A 27,500-nucleotide genomic window follows, 5' to 3' on the forward strand; every position below is an offset into this window, starting at 1 on the left:
GCTGTAAGCATGCGCAAAGGACACATATACGGATTAAATATGGCGGCAGATCATAAAGAGAATGAGGGGAAAACTATAAACTATTGCATTTCTTGTCCTTGTCGCCGAGAATGCAACTTTCCCCAGCTCAAAAATCGATAAAGCAACGATCGAACAGCACTTTAATCGAAGGAAACGTCAGGATAAAATTATTCTAGACAGTGCCTTTTTGGATGGAAGTAGAGTCATAAATGAACACAATATTCTCTTACTAACCTCTTAAAGTAGTGTTGACCTTCATGCCTCCCTTCGTCTGCAGCGAGAAAATAGTTTCTCCGATACGTTTCCCCAGCTTCCCATTCAAAAGATGTGATGTTAAACTACCAAAAGCAGTATTTTTCTCCCGAAAAAACGTCCACTAAGGCAGTGCCTTTTTTGACCAAAAAGCAGGATTTTTTTGAATGACGCATACGCCAGGTTGGAGCCATTAGTGAAGCAAAAATGCTCCGAAAACCGGTTTGTTTTCCTTCAGCTTTGGAAACCATTTTGTTTTTAGCTCGTTTTTTTGGTCAGTTGTATTCCCTGTTAGAATGGTAGGTACGTTATGTATGGGAAATTATTATGTACTGACCAAATTTAAAATAAAACTAGACCCTCCGTGAGGGTACACTGGGTTGCCTGTGGTACGTGCAGCGTTCCACGCATTTTTTTTCAAATTTGGGGGGGTCACTCAGAAGTCATACCAGAAGTCATACCACTCGATGTATAAAATCTTTCTTTCCTTACAAGGACCGTAGTAATCGTTCACAACAATCCAGAGTTATTTACAGAGCAAATTGTTGGGATTGTAATGCTTTTTACATCGGTAAAACTAAACGGCGGCTTCACGATAGAAAAACCGAACATTTTAAGGCCCTAGCTAAAAATGACAATACTTCAGCCATTGCTGACCACGTCAAGGCCACTGGACATAACATCAAGTGGGATCATTTTGATATTTTAGCGAAGGGCAAAACTGACTATCATTGTAAAATAAAAGAGACCTTCTTTATTCAAGAACTTGAGCCAGCTTTCAACGTCAACGTCGGAAGTGAAATGCTGATGCTTTATTTTACTGTTAAGTATTTGCTTAATCTAGGTTCCAGTCCCCTCATCCGCTTTGTTATATATAAATAGCTGTTTTAAATTTCAACGTTATTTTTGAAAATGTATGTAGAGCACATACGAAACGTCAAGTCATAGTTAAAATGAACAAGTTCAATATCTTTATCACTGCTGTTTGTGTCTTATTTTTGATCATACCAGAAGTCATACCAGCAGAGGCCCTTTGGCTCACAGGTCCTCACACGTTCGTACGACGAAACAGATCCTTTTCTGAGGTTAAAAACCTGGCTACCAGCCTATTAATTAATCATTTGTCAGAAAGAAGAAATTCCTGTCCTCTTTAAAAAAAATTGACACGCATTGCTTACGTGTGGTAGTGAAGTAACACAGCGATTTATTCCATAATGTCAAGTGAGCTGTGTGTTGTCTTCCAGGAGATTCAAGTTGTCCTTGCGTAATCTGTAGCTCTAACAGTGCACGATATTGTTTTGGTATTGTCTATCATTGTAGTGCCATGGTAGGAGTCTTCGGTAAATAGCCTGAGAAGACATGTGGTTACTAGCAAAGTACTGAGCCCAGAAAGATTGAAGAAAATAAATGGGAAGTGAAAAACATTGTCTTCTGGGATGACATGTTGACAGTTGTCTTTGCGTAATATGTAGGTCTAACATTACACGATATTGTTTTGGTATTGTCTATCATTGTAGCGCCATGGTAGAAGTCTTAGATAAATAGCCCCTTGAGAAGACATGTGATTACTAGCAAAGTACTGAACCCAGAGAGACTGAAGAAAATAAAAGGGAATCGAGAAACATTGGCTTCTGGGCTGACATGTTGATCATGCAACTTCTTTCCACCACAAGTGTAAGCGTGCACTGACAGCATCTGACAGCTTTGTAAACAAAAGTTGAAAGCTGAGCGACCTAAGAAATATACCACTCAGTAACAGAAGCATAGCACCGAAAATTCTATTTTAATGCTATCAAATGCGAACCAAGCAAGATACAGATTTTGTTAGCTTGCTTTATGCAAAACAAATATTGAAGTAAAAGTAAATAAATATGGATACACAATTTTTAAGAAGAGCAGAAGGAAGTTTCAGGACGGTCGATCGAGCATAAAATATTTTGCCATCGGTAACAAAATCTACGACATGAAAACAACATTAATTTTGAACCACGAATATAAAAAGTTACCATCAGCGGAAAACAGTTTGGGAGATTTTAGTTGTTTTGTTGTAATTGTACAAGTTTGGCTGCACCGAGTAAATCACACATCGAATTCAGCGGGCGCAGTGATCAAGTTACCGCGGCATGTTTACTCGCGAAACAGTGAAGCATCTGCATCAAATGATGCCAAGCTACCGGGTTTTTGTTTTTGTTAGTTTTCTTTTTCTTTCGATTGTTATAAATTTCGACAAGAAATGTGCAAATTCAACAGAAAGATCACAATCGCCCAACTCTCAGAGGTTGACCATTGTTTCTGGAAAATCAAAAATTTACTCTCCAACACAAGGTTATTTATCACCAGGTAATTCCATCGTTTTGGTAATAGCAGCTACTTTATTATTCATCAGCGTCACAATCTTTTGCCGATTTTGGGGGTCATTTTGTTGAAACTCAAGCACGCTTCCAACGGACCTGTTTATTTGGTTTACGGTCAAGTCGCCCGAAAGTCATCTCGCCCGAAGTTATGTCGCCCGAAACCAGAGTCATGTTGCCCGAAATTCATATTCATGTCGCCCGATATCTTGAGTCATGCCGCCCGAAATTTCATAATACTAAAAAAGATTCCGAAAATTTTAAAAACTAGTCAGAGTGAAATGTAATACTGTGAAACTGAGGTTCCTCGTTTGGCTGTCGTTGATATCACGGAGATAGTAATCCTAAAGTAAAACACGAAAATGAAAAAACTAGTCAAAAACTTGAAAACAAATTCAAATACCAATTGAGGGTAAGTTTGTGATAAAAATAAATAAATAATAGAATACTTATTATACGCGGGGACGTGTGGATCTTCGTACTGACACCCGCTCCTTGAAATTCAGGTAGACTTATTACATGCCTAATACTTGAGATACAAACCTAGCGATATTCCTTTTAAAGTAGAGCAAAAATATTTGCCCTCGCGTTTGATTACCTGTTTATGGGATGTGTATTTAATATTAATACTGTGCATAAGACCGTTGAAAAGTTAACGTTTCAAGCATTTTATTGAGGTTCACATTCATGTAAGTAGTTAACAGCACAAGTAAAGTGGTTGTTGTGACATCGCACTACACCTCCTAGTTTGTACTGAGCTCCCCTGATTAGAATCTCCTCAAACACATTTATGTCTTTCATTAATGCGGGAGGGAATTCAATGAATAGGAAACGTGCGTTTAATACGTTCCTTAAAACAGGCTAAGTAGTTTGAGTATCACATAGGTTAGCGGACACAACAATTTACGAATTTATTCCTTGCGATTTACTTAAGTTGTTGCTTTTCTTCAAGTTTATATACTCGATAAAATTTCGGGCGACATGACTATGGATTTCGGGCAACATGACTCTGGTTCCGGGCTACTTGACTTCGGGCGAGATGACGTTCGGGCGACTTGACTGGTTACCGTTTATTTTCGTGACTTATGCGTTACCACAAAAATTCTCCCCGTATCACATTTCAGCACATGTATGCAAATTTGCTAAGCTCGAAAATTACACAACATAAATTTACAAAAGCTGGAAATTTCACTGAAATATTTTCCACCGAAACATTTCTTGAAACAAGCAACATATTTGCTATAAGAGGCAAGAAACCCTTCCTATTTCAGTTGCGTGCGTGCAAGCGAAACACACAATCACAAAGCATACGCAATGAAATAAATTTCTGACAGTTCACATTCAACCCTTTTCGAAAGAACCTTGACCGTAAATAATAAAGCACAAAAGAGACAACAAGCTTTCATTCAAGTAATTTTTCACTGCCACATTTCCATTTTTTTTTTTTACCTTTGCAGAGTTGAGTACAAAATGAATGTTACTTGCCAGACAAACAGGCAAACTTTAAATAGATGCGACTTCAGTAAACACTGTGAGACACACAACAGAGATCACAGATCTACTTGTGGTGTTCGATTCCTTCTCTGTCTTTGTTGAACCCGAAAGTTACCAGAGAAATTTCCATTTGGTTTCAGTGTTGTACGTAACACCACCTTGGTGAAATATTAGAAGTACAGCATATTTTGATTTCGGCTCGACGGGCGAAAGATTCACGCTGTCGAAGTCCATTGCTCGTCGCTTTTTTAAGATTCCAGATCTTTATGTTTCACCGCCTGTCTTGACGTTCCATTCCTGAGCTCCATGTGGGTATATTTTCTTTAAAGATGTACTAAAAAGCCATTCGCGTTACAATGACTTTCGACGCCATTACAGGTTAATTGTGCAGAGCAAACTACGCATTACCCCAGCCCCCTCAAACCTAACAAAATACGCACAGAAGACTCTATGCACAAAGACACCACTTAGCAGGGGAGTGACAGGCAAGACTTTTCCCGACACGGAAAAAAATAACAAACTAGACCCTCCGTGAGGGTACACTGGGTTGCCTGTGGTACGTGCAGCGTTCCAGGCAATTTTTTTCAAGTTGGTGGGTCATTAAGACCATTTAAGGGGTCACCCAGAAGTCATACCAGCAGAGGCCCTTTGGCTCACAGGTCCGCACACGTTCGTACGACGAAACAGCTCCTTTTCTGAGGTTAAAAACCTGGCTACCGGCCTATTAATTAATCATTTGCCAGAAAGAAGAAATTCCTGTCCTCTTTAAAAAAAATTGACACGCATTGCTTACGTGTGGTAGTGAAGTAACACAGCGATTTATTCCATAATGTCAACTGAGCTGTGTTGTCTTCCAGGAGATTCAAGTTGTCCTTGCGTAATATGTAGCTCTAACAGTGCACGATATTGTTTTGGTATTGTCTATCATTGTAGTGCCATGGTAGAAGTTTTGGGTAAATAGCCTGAGAAGACATGTGGTTACTAGCAAAGTACTGAACCCAGAAAGATTGAAGAAAATAAATGGGAAGTGAAAAACATTGTCTTCTGGGAGAGACATGTTGACAGAATAAAAGGGAATCGAGAAACATTGGCTTCTGGGCTGACATGTTGATCATGCAACTTCTTTCCACCACAAGTGTAAGCGTGTACTGACAGCACCTGACAGTTTTGTAAACAAATGTTAAAAGTTGAAGTTAACCCGTGTGCGGTGGGTTAGTATCTGGATGGGCGACCTAAGAAATATACCACTGAGTAACAGAAGCATAGGACCGAAAATTCTATTTTAATGCTATCAAATGCGAACCAAGCAAGATACAGATTTTGTAAGCTTGCTTTATGCAAAACAAATATTGATGTAAAAGTAAATAAATATGGATACACAGTTTTTAAGAAGAGCAGAAGGAAGTTTCAGGACGGTCGATCGAGCATAAAATATTTTGCCATCGGTAACAAAATTTACGACGTGAAAACAACATTAATTTTGAACCACAAATATAAAAAGTTACCATCAGCGAAAAACATTCTGGGAGATTTTAGTTGTTTTGTTGTAATTGTACTTTTGGCTGCACCGAGTAAATCGCACATCGAATTCAGCGGGCAGAGTGATCGAAGGGGGTTTGATGCCACCCCCTCAGGGTTTTGTAAATGAGGTGATAAAGGGTTGGATGCCACCCCCCTCAGATTTTGCAAATTTTGGAAAGGAGATTTACTCTGTTGCTGAAACGTTAAGCAGCTGTTCCTTTATTGCTTGCGGATTTTTTAATGTGTCAACTGTTCCAAAAATTCTTCATTTTAAACATAATTATTCTAGTTTCTCAACACGAAATTACAAAGTCGATACATTTTTACATGTACATGATTACATTTAAGCTTTCTGGCTTGATTTCGCACTGATTTTTTTGCCATTAAAAAAGGCAACTGAGGTGAAATAGTGAAATCAAGATGGCGGATCTGATGACGTCATACGACGTCAGCGACATCCAAAATATATTGTCATCTTAAAGGAGCAAGGATGGCACAGTCGGTTAGTGCGCGGCCTTGGTGCAAGAGGTCCTGAGTTCGATTCCCGGATCTCGCATCCTTGTTTCGACTTCTTTCCTTTCCGTGTAGCTGAGTAGGAGCACTGATGGAGAGGGGGGAGTAAAATGAGCGCACCGTCGACCTCAGGTTTGTCAGTTGAATTACTGTTACGAGTTATCGACGTTAAATATGGTTGCTTTACTTTACTTTACTTTATCTTGGGGTTTTGCACTCCATGTGAATTTATTTTACTGTGACTAAATTTAACGAAAGCCTGGGGGGGGGGGGGGGGTCGATCAACATCCCCCCTCAAACTGAACCGGGAACGTGTTTGCTGACGTGCAAAAATGCTTGGAAGGCTTATAATTAGAGCTTAGTTTATCAGAAAAACACTCGTATTACTCGTATGTATTGGTATGTATCCGTGTGTTGGTCGTATGTATCCGTATGTTACTCGTATGTTAGTCGTATGTGAGTCGTATGTATTCGTATGTATACGTATGTTCCGTATGTTACTCGTATGTTACTCGTATGTTACCCGTATGTACTCGTGTGGTGTTTTAGTCATGATCGCCAAGATACCGGGTTTTTGTTTTTGTTAGTTTTCGTTTTCTTTCAATTGTTATAAATTTTGACAAGAAATGTGCGAATTCAACACAAAGATCACTCTCAGAGGTCACAGTGACCATTGTTTCTGGAAAATCAAAAATTTACTCTCCAAGACAAGGTTATTTATCACCAGGTAATTCCATCGTTTTGGTAATAGCAGCTACTTTATTATTCATCAGCGTCACAATATTTTGCCGATTTTGGGGGTCATTTTGTTGAAACTCACGCACGCTTCCAACAGACCAGTTTATTTTCGTGACTTATGCGTTACCACAAAAATTCTCCCCGTATCACATTTCAACACATGTATGCAAATTTGCTAAGCTCGAAAATTACACATGATAAATTTACAAAAGCTAGAAATTTCACAGAAATACTTTCCAGCGAAACATGTATTGAAACAAGCAACATATTTGCTATAAGAGGCAAGAAACCCTTCCTATTTCAGTTGCGTGCGAGCAAGCGAAACACACAATCACAAAGCATATGCAATTAAATAAATTTCTGACAGTTCACATCAAACCCTTTTCGAAAGAACCTTGACCGTAAATAATAAAGCACAAAAGAGACAACAAGCTTTCATTCAAATAATTTTTCACTGTCACATTTCCAATTTGTTTTTACCTTTGCTGAGTTGAGTCTTAAAATGAATGTTACTTGCCAGACAAACAGGCAAACTTTAAATAGATGCGACTTCAGTAAACACTGTGAGACACACAACAGAGATCACAGATCTACTTGTGGTGTTCGATTCCTTCTAACTTTTCCCGACACGGAAAATAACAAAAAAACCCACGAAATGAAACCGAGATTCCGACTGGGTTTGGCAACCCAGTAAAAATGCTAACAACACCACTAGTGAGGATAATTGCAAACGATACAAGTAATTGCACATGAAATAGCGTTACAGCTCCAAATACAAAGGGATTCAGTAACAGCAGAAAACAAAAAGCCATGATAATACAAATAGACAGAAAATTCACCTTTTTAAGAAATTTAACTAAATGCATCCGGCTAGGCGTACATCTCTGCGACTAGCTCGATACCGCTAGCACTAACTTTAAGATCAGGAACTTTCTTCTTCAGGAAACTTTCACAGTTCTGTGCTTCTCTCCTTTGGCATTTGGTTTTCAGTGCAGTTCATATCATGATTTTCACATATTTGTTCATTTAGTACACATTTGTTCTCAACATATAAACTTTCTTTCAGTTTGCGGACCAACCCCGGCCAAAACAATCGCTCAACAGCATCTTTTAGTGTGGGTCTACCGCAAACGGCGTGTGCATAAGTGAGTTGTTTGAGCGTTCCGAGGAAGAAGCTTAATACAACAAAAAGCAATATGCTCACAAACGACATACTGTCATGGGCTGCACACTTCGCCACAACTTGATCGCGCAAACGAATGATATTTGGTATGATCACGCTCAATCATATGGTTTTGCCTGTCAATAAAAGGCATTATTATACTTATTATACTTAGGATCGAAATTCTCCAATCACAATTAGCTATTTTAACAACTTGTTTCCTCAGAAGGACGTCTTTGAAGTTGCCCAATCAAAACATGACGACTTCCATTCACTTAGTGCTATAAATTCACACAAACCACCAAAGCTTGCCTTCCTTCGGTTATTTCAGGAGGGGTTAGTTAATATCTGTCTATCGTTAGAATCTCTCGACTCCTGTCTCGTGTTGCTATCGCACACCCACTAAAATTCGCTCATTCCTGGTCGTTTTATTCCTACTCGTTTAGAACCAAACAACTACCTCCTAAATGTCAACACCAGTAAATGATCACGCAAACGAAGCCAATGGCGAGAAATAATATTTCAACTGAATAGCTTGAAATAAAATTTGCGCGAAATCTCTCTCTTTAAAAAAGTTAAAGAAATATAAGGGCCGTTTATACGAGAGAAAATAAAACGCGAACAGCCCATATAAATGATGCAAAATCTACGGTCACAGCTTTCTCAAGCCCCGGCTTATCCTGGCCTGGGAGTTTATACTCGTATAAATAGTTCCTTTGGCGTATTATGTACGCCGCGTCCAGAGTAAGCCGCGTCTTATTTTCTCTCGTATAAACGACCCTATTGTTGTTTTCTCAAGTTAACAATAACTTCATTTTACACAAGAGTGACTATACTGAAATCTTTTTCTGACCTTAATTTAAAACGATCGCCAGCTGTAATCATTTGCCAGAACGATCATGCCTACAAATTCCTGTCATCTTTATTTAATGCGTATTAAATTTCAACTCACTTATGCAAATTAGTTAAACTCGAATACTACACAGCACAATGAATCACAACAGTTGAAACATCTCACAAAAACCTTTTCCAGCATGAAATTTATTGAAACTAACAAAATATTTGCTATTGGAGACAAAAAAAACCCTTTCTATTCCAATTCCGTGCGTGCAAACAAGAAACAATCCGTCTCACAAACCATACGATATGCAAATAAATATATTTTTCAGTTCAAGATTGAACTCTTTCCTAAAGAACCTTTTCCAAAGCACAAAATAGACAACAACCTTTCTTTCCAATAATTCTTCACTGTCACATTTTCAATTATTTTTTTACCTGAAAACTGTACAGCTTGACTGCAAATTAAATGCAAATTGCCAGACAAATGAGATGCCACTTCGGTAAACACTATGATACATTCAAGACATTCGATTCCTTTTACACTCATACTCAATTTCCCACTTACTGTCAGTGTTCTACATACCAGCACAGTTTATAAAATAAGATTAGAAACAACACACACTTTCTCATATCCGACCGCAATTGTTCTCGAAGACCATCCCTCGTCGCTTTTAAGATTCCAGATATTTATTTTCCCCGCCTGTTTCGTTACTCCAATTGACGTTCCATATTTGATCTCATAAAGGTACATTTTTGCCACGAAAACGCCATCCCCGTTACCACGACTTTCGACGCCATTGCGGGTTTAATAATTAAACGTTCATCTGTGTGCACCAAGGAAATCTACGTATTCCCCCAGCCCCCTCAAACCTAACAAAATACACAGACAAGACTCTATGCACAAAGCCACTACTTAGCAGGGGAGTGACAGGCAAGACTTTTACCGACACGGAAAAAAATAAAAAAAACACGAAACTAAACACAGATTCCAACTGGTTTGCCATAGGCAACCCAGTAATGAGGAATCGAAGAAGCCCTCTAAGAAGCGGGAAGGTTGCGGGAGAAAAATTTAAGCCATGTCCAATATAACACCGAATAAATCATTTCAACCTTGGAAAATTTATGTCGTGGAGTCATCGTTGCAGTATGCGTTGCAGTATGCATTTAAATCCTTGTAAATCCCTTACTTACTCTTTTACTCGATTTGGCCGCCATTTTGAATCCGCGCCCGTGAGGCAAGCCGCTTACTGTCTAGAATTTCTGGTTATGACAAGTGTGAATGTACACAGTTGCTTCATTCGCCACCTACATTTAGTGGAGCACTCGTAGACACTGCTGCTAGTGTAGCAAGCGTACCAAATGTAACAAGAGCATCAAGTGTAGTGAGCGTAGCAAATTTGCTGGTGTTCTGAAATAAGAGCAGAAAGATGTAAAACCACTACTAAATGAAGGTAATATTTTGGCGGTCCTTCCCAAAAGATTTGTCAAAAGCTTCACATTTCAGTTTTTCTTACAGGCGAAATGTGTCCTGCTGTAGTAATTACACCTTAATTTGAGAAGTATCATCGTTTAACAAGAATCTGGAGACAGCTTTGCTCGTGTCAGGTTCCTTTGGAGCATTGGTATCTTTTTTCCTTCAGTAAGAACCAAATCTGGTCGTATTGTAAGGCCCAAAATGAAATAGCATTAAAATTACTGTACGTTGACAGTCTTGATTTGCTCAATGAAAGTACAATAATGTTATTGTTACTGTGATTCTGATTTTGGTACACAAACCAGAAGCAAAACAAGGAACATTGTTTTAAAGATTAAGTAAAGTACGGTCGTCCGGGTGAGTGTAGTCCTGAGAAGATTGTTTGAGATGACATTGACTGACGTTTCGACAACCTGAGCGGAAGTCATTGCCAGAGTGATTTGTGTAGGTCAACTTATTTGTGATGTTATTGGTCGACTGTCAGTTGAGTCTGTAATTGGCTGGGAAGACTAAACACTGATAGGTGCGTTTCGATCCGTCTATAGGTCTAAGGTCTGTAGGTGTATCATAGAATACGTTGGGCAGTACTGTGATAGAGTAAATCGGTGTGTTGTTTTTCTGTTGTTGATGTCGTCGATGAGGCGTTTGTAGGGTGTGGGAAGTTGTAGGCATCGGTTTATTGGTGTCTGTTGTAAGTTAGTAAACCAGCTCTCCCGTACGATCCGTTGGTAGTAGTTGGTGCTGTAGGTAACACATGCAGCAGTGTGCCAGTCGATTCCGTGGTTTGTCTGTAGATGGTGTCCAGCAATGTTATATTATTGATGTCACCGTTCCTCGTCGCTCGTCTTTGCTAAGTCAGTCTATTGTTCAAATTTCTGCCGGTCTCACCGATATAAGTGGTGTGGCAGTCGCGACATTTGATCTTATAAACTACTCCTTGTCTGTCCTAAGGTTGGTCTTTGTCTTTGACGTTAGTCAGTACTTTTCGTAAGGTAGTGATGGGTGTGTGAGAAACACGGATGTTGTAAGGCTGTAGGATCTTTGCGATAATCTCAGAGGGTCCTTTGATGTAGGGCATAGTCACTGTAGTGGTAGGTGTCAGGTTAGTGTTTGTTGCGTTAGGTTCTGTACGGTAAGTGTTGTGTGTAACGAAGTCTCAGTTAAAGTTGTTCTTACTGAAAACGCTATCATAGTACTTATGTTCGTAGGGTAAGCTGTGAGTCACAAACGAGTAGCCCGCATCTCGTTAAGTTCCGTATTGTTGTAGGCTTGTGTGAAGTAGGGTTGTAAGATGATTCGTCAAGGAGTCTGTCAGTGTGGATGGGTTTCCTGTAAAGCGTCGTCTGTTGTCACGGATGACCAAGCAGTCAAGAAAAGGAATCTTACTATTATCCTCGATCTCCTTGGTAAACTGAATGTGGGCGTTTTGCCTGTTAAGATGTTCGTGAAATTCCTCGATTTCGTCTTTGTACACAGCTGTGAAAGTATCGTCAACGTAGCGTAACCAGAGTAAATCGGTGTGTTTTGGTGTTGTTGTTGTTGTTGTTGATGTCGTCGATGAGTCGTTTGTAGGGTGTGGGAAGTTGTAGGCATCGGTTTTTTGGTGTCTGTTGTAAGTTAATAAACCAGCTCTTCCGTACGATCCGTTGGTAGTAGTTGATTTGTGCTATAGGTAACACATGCAGCAGAGACTCAGTCGATTCTGTTGTTTGTCTGTAGATGGTGAGCAGCAATGTTATATTGTGGATGTCACCGTTCCTCGTCGCTCGTCTGAGGTCAGTCAGTCTAGTGTTGAAATTTCTGCCGGTCTCACTGATATAAGTGGACTGGCGTTCGCAGCAATTTGATCTTATAAACTGCTCCTTGTCCTTAGGTTGGTTTTTGTCTTTGACGTTAGTTAGTAGTTTTCGTAAGGTAGTGATGGGTGTGTGAGAAACACGGGTGTTGTAAGGCTGTAGGATCCTTGCGATAATCTCAGAGGTCCCTTTGATGTAGGGTGTAGTCACTGTAGTGGTAGGTGTCAGGTTAGTGTTTGTTGCGTTAGGTTCTGTACGGTAAGTGTTGAGTGTAAAGAAGTCTCAGTTAAAGTTGTTCTTACTGAAAACGTTATCTAAGTACTTATGTTCGTCTGCTAAGCTGTCGTGTGAGTCACAAACCAGTAGTTGCTGAGCCACTAAAATATACACCTTACTCGTTTACACCTTACGCTTTCTTTCTTCACTGAACGCGACTGACGAGCCGCCGAGCCACTAAAAGAGGTAACAAAGTAACAAAGTTACAAAGGTAACAGAGTCACAGAGTTATTACAAACGTAACAGGGTTACTGAACGCGACTGCCGGGTCGTCGAGCCGCTACGCCTTCAAAAGTGGCCCTGTATTCTGTAGTTGCTCCCAAAACGCCCACAATAAGTTTACCAAGGACATCAAAGATAATGGTAAGATTCCTTCACTTGACCGCTTGGTCATCCGTGACAACAACAGACTACAAACGAAGATTTACAGGAAACCCTCCCACACTGACAGACTCCTTAACGAATCATCTTACAACCCTACTTCACACAAGGCTACAACCATACGGACCTTGACGAGACGCGCGCTACTGGTTTGTGACTCACACGACAGCTTAGCAGACGAACATAAGTACTTAGATAACGTTTTCAGTAAGAACAAGTACAACTGCGACTTCGTTACACGCAACACTTACCGTACGGAACCTAACGCAACAAACACAAACCTGACACCTACCACTACAGGAACTTCTGAGATTATCGCTAGGATCCTACAGCCTTACAACATCCATGTTACTCACAGACCCATCACTACCTTACGAAAACTACTACCGGGTTGATTTCTAAAGTTTTCAACCAAAAGATATTGATGAAAACTAAAAGGAATGGTTTCGTTTTATTTTTCCGTAGGGAAAAAACTAAACTAGTTGTCTCTTGGAAGTTAACTGAGGTTGGTGGTGTATCTTCAATTGTTTTCTGCGAAAGATTCGAACATTATGAAGAAAACTGGTCGAATTCTGATTGTTGCTGAGTTGGCCCGTGAATATTGTTTCAAAGATGTTGGAGGTTTGTTCGTTGTATTCCTTGGTATTTTATACCCTGGAGATTCGAATGTGAGGCAGTCTTAAAATCATGATATCAGATATGATATGAATTAAAAAAGAAAAAAGTGTCGTTGGTTAAAGCTCTCAGTTCACAAGGGCCTTAATCACACGGCAGCCATGTTGAATCCCGAGGGATTGAAAACTTTTGTTTTGCTCCACCGAAACTCGTTCCCAAACATTTCAATTCGAGGCTTCGGGTACAAAATTTATTTTCTATGGCCAATGTGGCCGCCGTGCGAATAAGGCCCACGGGCTAAATAGAAGGAATATCGACTCATAAACAACTTGGTGAACAAAGACTACCAGCATAGACCACCAGCAATAGGCGTTGGTTTGACAATAAGTCTGATAACAATCAATCTTGTGCGCATGTGCACGTTGGCCCTTAAGAGATCCCCATGGCCATTCAGCGAATGCGTTTGTCACATTGATTTAAAATATAACTTTTGCGTCCACTCGAGAAGGTGAAAATTGTCTTGAAATCTGCTCGTATGAATGTGGCTTGAGTGCCGTATAACAGGAGCCCACGACTTGGGGCGTGCAAAGTCATTGTAATTGTGGAAAGGCGTTTTTAAAGTAAGATCGAGTTATTTTTAGCTAATCAAAAGTCTTTCATGAAAAGTTATTACCCATGGGATTGACGGAATTGTCCTCCGTTTAAACAAATGTTATGTAAGAGCTCGTTTAAAAATAGTTTGATCTGTAAAATTGCATTTACCCTGAGTCCAAGTATTGAAGTTGTACTCTCCTGCTTATGTCTCCTATAATATAACAGGGGCACCCAACGATAATCTTTAGTGAACTATGTGTTCGGGAGAGTCAAACCGCTTGAAGAATTTCAGTTCTAAGTAGCCAAATAGCTACAGATTTCTTTACTAAAACATTACCTAAAAGATTCGCAACAGGGAAAAGTAGTCCCTTACGTTTTCGGAAGGGATATTTTTGCAATTTTTGGGACTGAAAAAGGTAACCTAGCAGTTTCGGATGAACAAATGGTTCGATTGGAAGTTCTTTAGGAAATAAAGATTTCATTTCCTAAAATTTGCAGACACTTCAATTTTCAGCTCAAGACTATCGGAACAGATCAAATTTTTCTAGGTGATAAAAAAGATCTCTTTAGACAGTCTTTATACATTACAAGGAGCCTAGAAATGTCTCTCAAAGGCTTTTGGCTTAATTTGTTCGTTGGGTGTCCTTGGTATAACCATTATGGCCGCTTTGATTGTATTTTTGTTTGGGTCTTTCAGGAAACCAACCTTTGTCCATTCGTCAAATAAAGAAGATCCACGCTTTCAGCTACCCTTCCGGCATCTCATGGCTGATCCCGGAATTTCTTTACATTCCTGGCTGGCTTATAGCTGACGGCACGCATAAGTTTTGATCAGGTTTTCAAGAAGACATATCCTGTTTGAGAAACGCGGTGGATGCCATACCAGAGAGTTTATTTCCGGCGTAGTAATATTCTATGAAAATTGAGGTGATCAATTAGCGATAAAATAGGGAGCTTTAGCAACGACAACGTCGACGTCAACGAGAACGTCACATATTTGCAAATTTAGTGGGCAAAAACAATAGCTTCTCACGCTCTGCACGTGCATTTTTCACTTTTGTCCATTACTTTGCCGTCGTCAGCAAAGCAACAACGTGAAATTACCAAGTTTGAGGTGTTATGGAGAACGTCAGCACCTGGTGATAAATTTTCATTGTTCTCCCCTAAATTAAGCGCCGCTCGTAACGGTTTCATTCCTGAGGGAATGCCACACTTTTGTAACATTAAAAGGCTTGGAATAGTCACGAACTGATCGCAATAACATGAATTTATGTTTTTACATGACGTTCTCGTTGTCGTTCCCGTCGTCGTTGCTAAAGCTCCCTATTACAGAGCTTTAGCAACGGCAACGGCGACGGCAACGAGAACGTCACAAATTTGCACATTTAGTTGACAAAAACAATAGCTTTGCATGCTATGCACGTGCGTTTTTCACTTGTCTACTTCTTTGCCGTTGTCAGCAAAAGAACGACGCGAAATAATCAAATTTGAGGTTTTATGAAGAAACGTCAGCACTTGAGGATGAATTTTCATTTTCTGTCCTAAATTAAGCGCCGATCCGACCAATGTCATTTTTGAGGAACTACCACACCCTTGTCAAATTAAAAAGGTTGAAATGGTCACGAAGTGATTACAATAACGTGAATTTATATTTTGAGATGACGTTCTCGTTGCAGTCGCCGTTGCTTAAGCTCCCTTTTAACATCTGTGGAACAAATATGTACGGGCAGAGCTTTTTTTACGGAGCTTTCAGGATTGATTTCTTGTAGATCAAGTTTCTCGGTCCGCATCATGTTGGACAATAAATTGCAAGTAGCAACATACATAGCAATTAGGGGCAAGTAAGCAAGCGCAATGTTGAAACCATTGTGGAGGAAATGTAGGGAATAAGCTTTAGAGCCGTGATCGTCAATCTTCAGTAGATGCTCCTGAATCAAATCATGAAGGGAAAAACGAGAGGTGCTTGTTTTAATTTGCGTGGAGACTTTGTTGGAAATCGTTGATGCATCTTGGACGCCGGGACAAAAAGCCAATAAAATCTAATGCAAATGTTGTTTTTCTCATGGCAGTCGTATGGGTTATTTTTGTATTAGACAAGAACTCTTTGCTGCGAAGGAGTTCATCATTTTAGGCGCTGATTATCCAGTAGCGAGGAGATCTGCATCGTTATACAATATATACGGGAACCTAAATGTAACACAATATAGGTGCAGGCCATGAAAATCCAATGAAATTGCGTAAAGATTTGAAAGAGGTGCAAATCAAAAGTCTTATCAATAATCTTTGAAGTAGAAAGTGGTTTGAACCCAGGAGTTACATACTTCGATGGAATTTGATCGTCTGGGTGAAAATAGTCACTATTTTCACCCAAGAGTCCTCAGAGGGACTGTTGTCAATGACTGACGGTTCGACCACTCTTTGAGAGCAAGTCATCTTCAGAGTCAAGTGACTCCTTTGCAGGTTTTCGAAACGTCAGTCACTGCCAATATTCCTTCTCAGGACTACTTTCACCCGGTCGATCAAATTTCATCGAGGTGACAATCCTGGACAACGGCGACGGCGTTATTTTTATCGCTTCTTGACTGTTTCAACATTTTTAATATGACACGAGTGTGGTAGTTCCTCAAAAATGACACTCGTCGGAACGGCACTCAATTTAGGGAAGAAAATAGAAATTTATCCTCATGTGCTAACGTTCTTCGCAATACCTCAAATTTGGCTTTTTCAAGTTTTTATTTTGCTGACCCGGACGGCAGAGAAATGAACAAAAGTGAAAAACGCACGTGCAGAGCGTGCAAAGTTTCACTCACGTGATCAACAGGCATGTTTTTCAACGAATTAAAACAAAAGAAGACGTTAGCATAATAATAGCTTTCAATGGACCTCTTTAGCTTGTACGTTTTGTTTTCCCATTTCAGACCACGTGATGTTCCCAAGGGAATTTTCTTTTTGTTTTTACGTAAGTTATGCATACATATGCACGTGCAGAAGACGACATTTGAAAGAAAGTGTTCCCTGGAGTAACATCACGTGGTCTGAATGGGAAAACAAAACGTACAAGCTAAAGAGGTCCATTCCTGGAGAATTGGATCGGGACACCAACATGGCCGCCATTTCATTGTTTGGAGACACCAACATGGCGGCCGTGACGTCATGTGAAATCCAAGACTTGTTTTTGCCCACTAAATATGCAAATTTGTGACTTTCTTGTTGCCGTCGTCGTTCTTGTCGCTTAAGGCCCAGTAATACGGGCGACATTTTTCGTGCAACTTGTCACGCAACAATGTTGCGTTGCAAGTTGAGATCGTTTGTTACGCGTATTACAACCTTCTTGCGCAAAAAATTTTTATGTTGCAAAAAGTACAAAAAGTAAAAGCGACTTCTACTTTTTGCAACATAAAAATTTGTTGCGCCAGAAGGTGGTAATACGCGCAACAAACCATCTCAACTTGAAACGCAACATTGTTGCGCGACAAGTTGCACGAACAATGTTGTCCGTATTAATGGGCCTTTAGGCTCCCTATTAGAGAATTTAGGGAGCTTTAGCAACGACGACGGGAAGGGCAACGAGAATGTCATGTAAAAACATAAATTCATGTTATTGCGATCACTTCGTGACTATTTCAAGCCTTTTAATGTTACAAAGGTGTGGCAGTTCCTCAGGAATGAAACCGTTACGAGCGGCGCTTAATTTAGGGGAGAAAAATGGAAATTTATCACTAGGTGCTGACGTTCTCCATAACACCTCAAACGTGGTAATTTCACGTTGTTGCTTTGCTGACGACGGCAAAGAAATGGACAAAAGTGAAAAACGCACGTGCAGAGCGTGAGAAGCTATTGTTTTATTCATTTATTCATTCATTCATTCATTTATTTGCTTTTATAAATTGTAGTACTAAATTACATGTAATTATCATGCATTTGGCAGGCCACTAAATATGCAAATATGTGACGTTCTCGTTGACGTCGCCGTTGTCGTTGCTAAAGCTCCCTTTTAAGAAACGACGACGGCTACGGCTGCGAAAAGGAATCGTGCTGCGCGTGCGGCACGCATTTTATTGCTGCACTCTGCATAACAACAACGTGAAATCATGAAATTTGAGGTTTAACAACAACGTAAGCGTGCAAATGCGAATCTTTTATTCTATATTTTTACTCTGAAGCCGCTCGTATAAATTGAGTTTTAGGATACTTCGAGCACATTGTACAAAGTGAACGAGATAAAATAAAAGACTTAGGATTGTGTAAACATGGTTATTTAGAAAACAGTCTTAAAAAAATACGCGCGCTGATTTGTTAAAAATCGTGTTTCTATAATTCGATGGAGACAGAACTAGCACGAGCTGTTGACGTAGTGATGGCGCGAGCAAAGAGAATTTGCATTTTCATAATTAGAGTTAACAAGTTGTTTTCCTTTTTCTCGTCGCGTTGTTTTCTAAAAGAAATAGAAAACATGTACTCCGTGTTTCTATCGAGTTATAGAAACACGAGTGAAAGTTTGGGCCAGCGGCTCGTGTTCCCACAGCATTTCTCGATAGAAAAACGGTACATGTTCTCTATTTCTTAAATACTGAAGTGTCATGTTCGTCGATGTTGCTGTCGTAGATCTTAAAGTCCCTATTTTAAGCATCTCGTCTACGGTAATAGTCAGAATGGAATTTGCGTCTTGACGGTGAAAACTGGAAGAAACTCGTTTGATATCAGCTCATTTCTTGGGCTAATGGGTATCAACCAACCTCTCAAAAGACAGGCGAACTAGAGTAAGAGAATTCATGATTTTGTGACATCGGCCGCCTGCCGTTTCTCGTTGGCCATTTGACGTAAACGCGGCGCTCGATCTCTCAATTGGATGATTCATCCCTATGGGAGACAAATGTTATTAGTGAGAAAAACAGTAATTGTAAAAAGGTACTAAGTATGAAGCGTTTTAGTGTCGAAATTCAAACATGTATTCGGCAATTCAAACATTCAACTTAGCTATTCCTACCTTCAGTTTGGAAATTTAACAATTCAAACATTCATTTCCGTAATTCAAACCTTCAATTCAATTGAATATTTGAATTGTCGAATTGAAAGTCTGAATGACATGCATGTTTGAATAGTGAATTGTTGTTTTCAGTTTACCGTCAGTGTCCCCAGTTAGCGCTGCCGCACTAGAAGACTTGGCACCAAGAGTGAATTAGATAAGAGTGTTGATCTATCACTTTGCGGCCTTGTCCCAGCACAGTTACAAATGGATTACACTTTGCACGCGAAAAAAACAAAGGGACGCCAGTTTGAACCAATCAGAAGATGCCATGTCACACGTGACTTCTTCTGCCATGTTTTTATTTAGGGACATGAAAGCTGAGTTTCGCTGGAACGCGTATTCTAAAAATAGACTCATTTGTGACTGTGCTGGGGAGCACACCCGTGCCAGAACATCACTCATATCTAACAACACTCATCGTTGACACTTAAAGGGGCTATGTCACGCAAATTGATGTAATTTCACGAAACCCAAAATGCTTAAAGAGTAGAATGAAACATTGCAATAACCACTTAAAACTGTTAAACAATATATAAGAAATTCAGCAAAAGGAAAGAAAAGCACGGATGGACACAAATGAACATGATTGAAACGAATTGCATTTGAGTAATCTTGAAAAAGGTGGGGCCAACGTTTTTCAAGTTTATAGCAAATTGCTTGGATAAAGGTCGTTTTTGCCCAAAATCATCAAACGATGTAACGTAATGTGACCTAACGATAATTTTATAAGTAAAGGAATTCCGCATTACCATGTTCGCGATTAACTGAAGATTTCCCGTAATACCCTAAGATAACGTGACATAGCCGCTTTAACTAAAGTTCCTTTCCTTCCTTCGTTCCTTCCTTTCTTCCTTCCCTTCCGAATTGGACGTTTGAATTGCATGTTTAAATTTTGACACTAAGACGCGCCATACTATGCAACGGCGGGGTTGGTGCTCGCTTAGTCGGTTGAGGATCGGGCTTTCGTGCGGGAGATCGCGGGTTCAAAATCCCGCCCGCGGGTTAAAAAAAACGGAGGAGAAAGTGCAGGCCTTGCAATTTCATCTGCAACTGATTCGACTTTCAAGTCTTCTTGGATAAGGACTGTAAAACGTAGTCCCCGTCTCACAACCTTTCCCATAAATCAACAGTGTGGGGCGTTAATCAAAGAGCGCACAGACTGTTTGCCGTGAACAGTAGAGTAGGAAGATCCCCGGTGCTGGTGGCCTATCTCTACGAGAAATGTAAAACACCATGAGACTGCTGTATGTGTTAAGTGCGGTATTTTACACCGTTACCACCAGGAGTCAGTTTTAAAATGGTCGCTAACACGAGTTAGGAAAATTAGTTAGCTCTCCCGTTTGAAGTCCTTTTGGCTCTGGAATCCCGTCACGGAACTCAGTCTGTTATTATAGTTAATTTGCTCTTCAGGGTTGCAAGCCTTTGTTTTTTAATTTGCTTTCTTACATTTCTGTTGGTGTATTTTTTCAACTTTCCACATCAAGTTATGAAATTGACGATGTGTTTTACCCAGCTTAACCTTCTCTTCTCGTGTTTCTTTGTGGGTGCAGGGCTGTCGTCGTGGTGAGAGCACTCACTTCCCACCACTTTCGCCCAGGTTCAATTCCCAGACTCGGTGTCACATGTGGGTTTCGTTAGTTGGTTCCCTATTCTGCTCCGAGAGGTTTTTCTTGCGGTACTTCGCCCTCCCCCCGCCTTCCTCCTCAAAAACCAGCATTTGATTTTGTTGGCGTCAATTTGTTGATTTCAGTTTACAGTGTCCCCAATAAGTGCTCCAGCGCTTGAAGACTAGACACTTATAGTTCCTTTCCTTTCCTTTCTTGGCTAATACAATGTACCTTAGAATTGATTCAAGTTTCCGTTAGCAAAATCAGCTTCTTTGTTTGCAAGTATGTGACTTGTTTTACGTTATTATTTCCAGATGAAATAAAAATTCTGTACACCTCCTAAAAAAAAATAGTAGCTATGGAGTGGCAGGTTGTGAAATGGTCGTGACTGGGGTGCAGGTGGGACACCTTACGATAATTATGTAAATTTGCGTTTGAGTAGCAAAGATGCTACATGCATATATCAATATCGCCCTGATGACTAACCAATCTTGAACAAATGCTTAGGCTTTGAGATTGCAGATTAATAATACTTACACTGCAAACGATGCACTTAAGGCGCACGGAACGACCGGTTTTCGTCTCTCGTTTTGGCCCTAAAGTTTAATATATATTTTGGAACAATGGATGATATCCTCTCTTGGTATTTCTCATGAGAATTTCCCATATAGTCTCCCTATGTAAATATCCTTATAAGGCACCTTTCGCCCTTGCCTTGCTTCTAGTGCATTGCTTGCTAGCTTTAGATACTTGAAGAGTTTGAAGTGCTTTGCCTACTGGAAGTTCTTTGCCTCAGTGCTTGCATTGCTTTGCTTACTTGAAGTGCCTGCTTAATTGAGATAGTTTGCTTGCTAAGGTTGCTTTCCTTGCTTGCGTTCACCTTGCTTGCTGTTGAAGTACTCTGCCTGCTTGCGTTGCTTTGCTTGCTTGAGTTGCTTTGATTGCTTGAGGGTGCTTTGCCTGCTTGAAATTCTTTGCCTTAGTGCTTGCGTTGCTTTCGCTTGCTTGCAATGGGCCCTTTACAGCTGGCGATCAAAACTCTCCGCCAAATTTTATTACCACCATTTGCGTTCATCCTTGAAGTGTGACTAATTTTGCATGTAGTTTTACCTTTTAAACGTTAACGGTTTAGTCTCGTACCTGTCACGTTTGACCAATGAAACGTTTGCGGACTCAGGTCACGAAATTGATAACGTTTTTGGCGCCAAACGATTATGTTTTGTTGACGTGCTGTGCATGTTTTCAAGTTTTACATTGAGTGTAGGCAGGTTCACGCGCGAAGCAACTATGGAGTCGGAAATGCAAGTGCAAGTCGAAGTTGGTAATACCAGAAGGGTTTTTCTCACGATTCCGCCAAAAACTGTTGACGAGTTGAACAAGGCCATAATAACGAGTAGTATTTTTAAGATGCGTTTTTCGACTTTCGGGATACTGGATGAAAATGACGAAGGAGAGTATCATGAGAGTATAGAGTGCTTACCATTTAGCAAAATAATCTGGGTAGAATGATCGTAGCATAAAAGTAAGCGATTTTCCGAATTTATTGTGCAACCGGAAGAGAATGGCGTTTACCATTTTTACCACCTGGCATTCCATCCCGCATATTTACTCGATCTTGCGAGGAAGGGCCTGGAAACGGAACGATTCTCGCAAATAATACGAGAACTTCCCGATTTGCCTTCCGAACAGAAAAAGTGGACTATCTCTGGAGCTTGTCCACAATTTCCGAAGAGATTTCCCGGAAAATAGTCTTTCCATTTGACGTCAAACCGAAATTTTGGGATTCTTTGGCTAAATGGTAAGCATCAATTTAGTTTTGAATAACGATCCAATTAGCCTGAGAATTGCCAATTTCGACATCAAAACTAATCGTAGGAATAGTCATTCAGCGACTCAAGCGAAGTATTCTAGAGCTCTTCACCTTCTGTGAAAACGAAACCTGCTGAGACAACTGATCCATCTAGTCGTAAGGAAGCTGAACTACCCGCGTTTTTTTTAGCGAGCTTAAGCACGCGCGTTTTTGAGACGCAAACAGCAACCGGAAGTGGGCTGTTTTCCCTTTTAACTTGTCTTCACACAATTAAGTATCTTTTCTCCATTAGAGATGGTTAATATAAAATTCTGGGAGACACCTCTGTCCTGGCTCCCGGAATGTTCTCTTCCGGTCCCCCTTCCGCGTCTAAAAACCGCACGTGTTTAAGGTGGCTCCCACAGTATTTGCAAATACCCGTTCTACTGGGCACGAGTTACAACCTATTCTCACTGCATATATAATTAGCCCGTTGCACGGGAAAGGCTCAAGTTCTTTAAATTCCAGCGTTCTCTACCTGCGCGCTAGTAATATAGACCTCTTTCATAATGGCGGCCAAATAAAATATTTTTTTGTTTTAATGCTAATAAGCCTTTCTAGCCTCGCTACGACAAGCAAGTTTCAAAAGAATATTTGTTTCAAAATGAGGGCAGTAGGTCTAATTAACATTAAAACAAAAGAATGAAAAAGTGCTCGCCATTTATTAAAGAAGTCTATAATGCATTGCGGCCTCCACTTCAAATATCACAATTTTTGGTCGCCTCGTGGTCAGTTCAACGGAGTTCGGTGAAGTCACGGTAAAGTTTCGCTCATGTCCGACGCCGAACCTGCTTTACCTCCGCTACCAGCTCTGGCGGCGCCTGCTCTTGAACCTGCGCCTTTAGCTGCATCTGCTCCCGAACCTGCTGTAGTTGCTCCGGCCCCTAGGGTCGAACAAGAGGTAATTTTTCACTTCTGTTGTAAATCTTCCTTAACGTTTAGGTTTAGGCAGCTAGGGTTCAGATGCACGTTTTTTGTCGTTCCTTTGCCTAGTTTGCCCGTTTTCACGTGTTTCCATGCCCGACCTTTTTTACTGCTCGTCATTTTCGACCTAGGTATTTTTATGTAGGTTTTCCCTCGGCTTTTATAGCTTTTCGCTCGCTTCGGTGTTTTTTGTTTGGTTTTCTCTTTATTTTATCGCCGCCTTTCGGCTTGGTTGGGTGCGGTGCGATTCCCTTGTGTATTTTCTGCTCCGTCAGTCTTATTGTGCTATTAGTTCGCTATTATACAACTTTCACCCCCACGGGGCGCGTTCTTTATTTGGGATCGCCTTCTTTGCATATTTTGTTCTTTCTTTTCCTTTGAGACCGTTTGCCTTTCACGACGATATATTTATTTTATTTGTTTCTCAAGTTTGTTGTAGTTTTATGTTCATCCAGTCTATGTTGCGAACTTCGGTGAGCGCCTAGAACGTTTGTTTAATGTCATATATTTTAGCATAGCCTGGAGAGCTGTTACACGATTTTTGGGGTATGGCCTGGGGAGCCAACAGCCTGGAGAACTGTGATATGGTTTTGAGTATGGCCCAGAGAGCCAGCAGCCTGGAGAGCTGTGGATAATTTGGTTAGTCTGCTATGCTCGGATAACCATCAGCCTGGAGAGCTGTGGCACAGTTTTGTGCGTTATAACATGTAACTTATGGCTTTCTCGGGCCCTAGTATGTATCTCAGGGTTTACATTCTTCATACCCCTCTTCCCTATATAGCCGGATGACCGTATTCAGAGATTGGAAAATAAGATCAAACTACTGGAGCAAGAAAACGCTGGTGAGAGTTAAGCAGATGCGCTGGCGGCCCTGAGAAGGCATCTGAACCGTCCGCCGTCTCTTTTTGACCCATTCGAGCCTATTGAGCTCCTGGAGACTCTTGTGCGTTTAGCTAGGACGCAATTTCCGAAAAGATTTCCCGGAAAATAGCCTTTCCATTTGACGTCAAACCGAAATTTTGGGATTCTTTGGCTAAATGGTAAGCATCAATTTAGTTTTGAATAACGATCCAATTAGCCTGAGAATTGCCAATTTCGACATCAAAACTAATCGTAGGAATAGTCATTCAGCGACTCAAGCTAAGTATTCTAGGGCTCTTCACCTTCTGTGAAAACGAAACCTGCTGAGACAACTGATCCATCTAGTCATAAGGAAGCTGAACTACCCGCGGTTTTTTTAGCGAGCTTAAGCACGCGCATTTTTGAGACTCAAACGGCAACCGGAAGTGAGCTGTTTTCCCTTTTAACTTGTCTTCACACAAGTATCTTTTCTCTATTAGAGATGGTTAATATAAAATTCTGGGAGACACCACTGTCCTGACTCCCTGAATGTTCTCTTCCGGTTGCTGTCCGCGTCTAAAAAACGCACGTGCTTAAGCTGGCTCCCTGGAGTATTTGCGAATACCCGTTCTACTGGGCACGAGTTACAAAAGGAAACCTATTCTCACTGCATATATAATTATCCTGTTGCACGGGAAAGGCTCAAGTTCTTCAAATTCCAGCGTTCTGTACCTGCGCGCTAGTAATATAATGCATTGCGGCCTCCACTTGAAATATCACAATTCTAGTCGCCTCGTGGTCAGTTCAACGGATTTCGGTGAAGACACGGTAAAGTTTCGCCCCTCCCACCTCCCCTGCTGGCGGTTGATGCTGTATCCCACATTTCACATGCCTTTTGCCCTGTTAGTCGCGGGTATCCTCCCATAACTTAACTTCCCGTGCCCAGGGCTATTGTATGCGGTGAGAATGATTTACTAGTTAATTTCTCTTAAAGTTCTCCCGTAGAGATTTACCAGTATGGGTACCGATATAAGAGGGCTAAATTTTTTTTTTGGTGTCAATTGTTAGATTATGGCCGTTACCATGCTCATAATTATGCTTTTCTTCTGTGAAATGTTCTTATTCTTTGCCACATAATGCAAGTGATATTGCCTGACATTTTGAAGTGGTAAAAAGTCAAGGTCATTCTGACGGTTTTGGCAATATTCTGTAGTTTGTCATTTTTCTAAATACATTCGATTAGCTCTGACAGATTTTAACAAATTTTGGGTATTTGATAGGAACTGTAAGTGGTCAGAACTGAGCCAATTTTCAAAAAAAAGTTTACAGAAGGGAACGCGAGAAAATGAACAGTTAATTTTACAGATTTGGTCACACTGACGTCACAAAAATGAGAAAAACACGCGCGATTCAGGCTTTACGCGCCATACTAGTGCCCAGCTCGCGCGCGGCCCTAACACTCGAGGGAGCCCCCTTAAACCCCTAATCTAGCTCTACTGAAGAATGTGCCACAGCCCGGGTTTCTCTGAAGAGCTATATCCCGTAACTGCATTGATAGGGGTGAGCAAGATTGCACAAAGACCACAGAAGTCATCGATTGAAACGCGCACGGATGACAATGTCAAGCCTTTATGCAAAGAAAGAACTTCTCTTGAAAGGTAGATCATAAAAAGTGAAGAAAGCATGGAACAGAAAGGGTCCTAGATTCAACAACTAAGGGGGAAAGTACACGAAACTGAAATGAAAGTAGAAAGAGGGGAGAGGAAAGGTTAGGTAAATATCTTATCTCCCTATTTTTAAACTCATTTTTCTCCCTCCTCCCTGAATTTTTACCTCTCTCCCTGATCAGTAGGTAAAGTAACACTAAATTTGCAGTCTAAATTCTTTCCGATGTTTTGACTTTATTAAAGAACTTTGCTCTTTAAAAACCTTGAATACCTACAGGCTATAGTACCAGCTTACCTTTGTATGATGTACTCTACCTTTGCGGCATTTTCAAACTAACAGCCTCATACGTTTTTTTTGTATTGATTTGATGTATTCTCTTACTCAGTGTTCAATGGGCATTTCAGTTTATTGCTGTACATTTCTGAAAACCTATTTCACATGCAGTGCAAAAAAGGCACAAAACACTTCGTATTCACCATGGCCTTAAGCTATGACCCTGATGTCTGAATCGACACAGAAGACACAAAAAGCACACGGAAGGGACACACAGACCCTCCAAAGACCTAAGTCTCCAAAATGTCACGTTTCGACGAACACTTTCTTGAGGTCTCACGATTTTCCGACGTGGCATCTAAATCTCACGTACGGTCAAACAGAATATCTTGCAATGGCCAAACAATGAAGCGAGAATTTACTAGCTTGAAGCGCTAAAAGACCATTCAAAATACCGCAAACACCGGAGCTTACGGGCTTAAAACAGCATTGGATACCCAGGGTCAACCCAGTGTTCTCTTCGATATAATTGTTTAGCGTGTCCAGCGGGGAACTTCCCTGGTAGCAAAAGTCTCTTTTCTTTTGCGTTCGCCGGGCTGAAGAGTACAGGAAAAGAGACCTCTGCTATGGGCCGAAACTCATTGCGTTGAGCATGCGCAGAGGCTACTTAGCCACCGAATCCACACATGATACTTCCCGTTGTGTGGGCTCATGTAACAACAGAGGAATTGCTGTAAAGGAATGCACGGGACACAGCGGGCTCAAGTCACAGTCAGCAAACATATCATGGCGCATGCGTTTCGTAGAGTGCCGTCTAAGGTTGTGGACAGCGGTTGGATCAAAGTGAGTTTCGATCCATGGTAGAGGATTCTTTTCCAGGGCCATAAGGGAGAGTACAGTTTTTTACTGTAATTATGCACCCTAAAATAAAGTGTTCTAAAGTGTTCTACTCGTCAGCCCAGTGGACTCAAAAGAAAAGTGACCTCTACTAACTGGGAAGCGGGGAACAGATCTGTACAGGTATATTAACATCTATTCGGTAAAGCTTTAAGACTCATGTCATGTTTTCAAGACATTCTTCCTTCTCCCTTTTTATTCTGGTTCTCTCGTTTCCCTATTTTTTGGGCGTACTTTTTCCCTCGTCCAACTATTTTTTGGCTGTTTCTCCCTGCTCCCTAAACCGTTCCTTTCCCCTCCTTTTGCGCTGTGTCCACGCTTGCGAGTTCCCACGTCATGGGTCTTTATTCGAGTCAAACAGCAACTTGGCGAAGAGGCTCTGCAA

General features: G+C 40.7%; 1 protein-coding gene across 1 annotated transcript in view; it reads left to right on the top strand.

Annotated features, from left to right (window-relative positions):
• Positions 1-27,500, top strand: part of LOC138022486 (protein NLRC3-like) — a 51,223-nt gene that overhangs the window by 18,721 nt on the left and 5,002 nt on the right. The window contains exons 4-5 of the mRNA XM_068869644.1: positions 12,086-12,141; positions 13,285-13,440. The gene's annotated coding sequence lies outside the window, so the exon portion shown is untranslated. The remainder of the gene's footprint in view (positions 1-12,085; positions 12,142-13,284; positions 13,441-27,500) is intronic.

Source organism: Montipora capricornis, chromosome 10, assembly GCF_036669925.1.
Source record: "Montipora capricornis isolate CH-2021 chromosome 10, ASM3666992v2, whole genome shotgun sequence".
Classification (NCBI taxonomy): domain Eukaryota; kingdom Metazoa; phylum Cnidaria; class Anthozoa; order Scleractinia; family Acroporidae; genus Montipora; species Montipora capricornis.